The sequence below is a fragment of the Chinchilla lanigera genome, unplaced genomic scaffold, assembly GCF_000276665.1.
Source record: "Chinchilla lanigera isolate Chin_1 unplaced genomic scaffold, ChiLan1.0 scaffold00004, whole genome shotgun sequence".
In the NCBI taxonomy this organism is placed as follows: domain Eukaryota; kingdom Metazoa; phylum Chordata; class Mammalia; order Rodentia; family Chinchillidae; genus Chinchilla; species Chinchilla lanigera.
Genome location: NW_004955405.1, coordinates 41,429,202 through 41,429,601, shown reverse-complemented (window position 1 = coordinate 41,429,601; position 400 = coordinate 41,429,202). Strand labels below are relative to the sequence as shown.

Below are 400 nucleotides of genomic sequence, written 5' to 3'. Positions count from 1 at the left end.
GGTCGGCGGCGACTGGAGATCCGCGGGTCGCGGAGGGCCCGGGGCACGGGCCGCGGTTCCGAAGAGGGGCGCTGCGCCGCGCTCCTCAGGCGCCCCCTGCAGCCCACCCCGCTAGCGAGACAGCGGCCGCGCACTTCCGATCGCCTGCTCGGCGTGCGGCTGTGCAGCCTGCCGGAGAGACACACTGCGCAGGCGCTGGTCGCGGCCCCGGAAGCGCGGACCCCACACTTCCGCTGCGGAGCGCTTGCGGCTTCCGCCAGGAAGCAGTGGAAGGTTGGTTGGGTTCCACAGATCTGGACGTCTCGGGGTCTTCCTGGCGGTGTTCTCAGAAGCCGGAGTTGAGCCCAGCGCCGGGGCGTTCGTCCTACTACAGCAGATGTAACGCAGCGTGTGGCCCGGG

The 400-nt window shown here is 71.5% G+C and overlaps 1 protein-coding gene across 1 annotated transcript in view; it reads right to left on the bottom strand.

Moving 5' to 3' along the window:
• The window catches only part of Fbxo7 (F-box protein 7), a gene marked incomplete in the record, with an annotated part of 20,250 nt that extends 20,069 nt beyond the window's left edge, over positions 1-181 (bottom strand). Inside the window, 1 exon segment of the mRNA XM_013519159.1 lies at positions 1-181.
• Between the last annotated feature and the right edge of the window lie 219 nt (positions 182-400).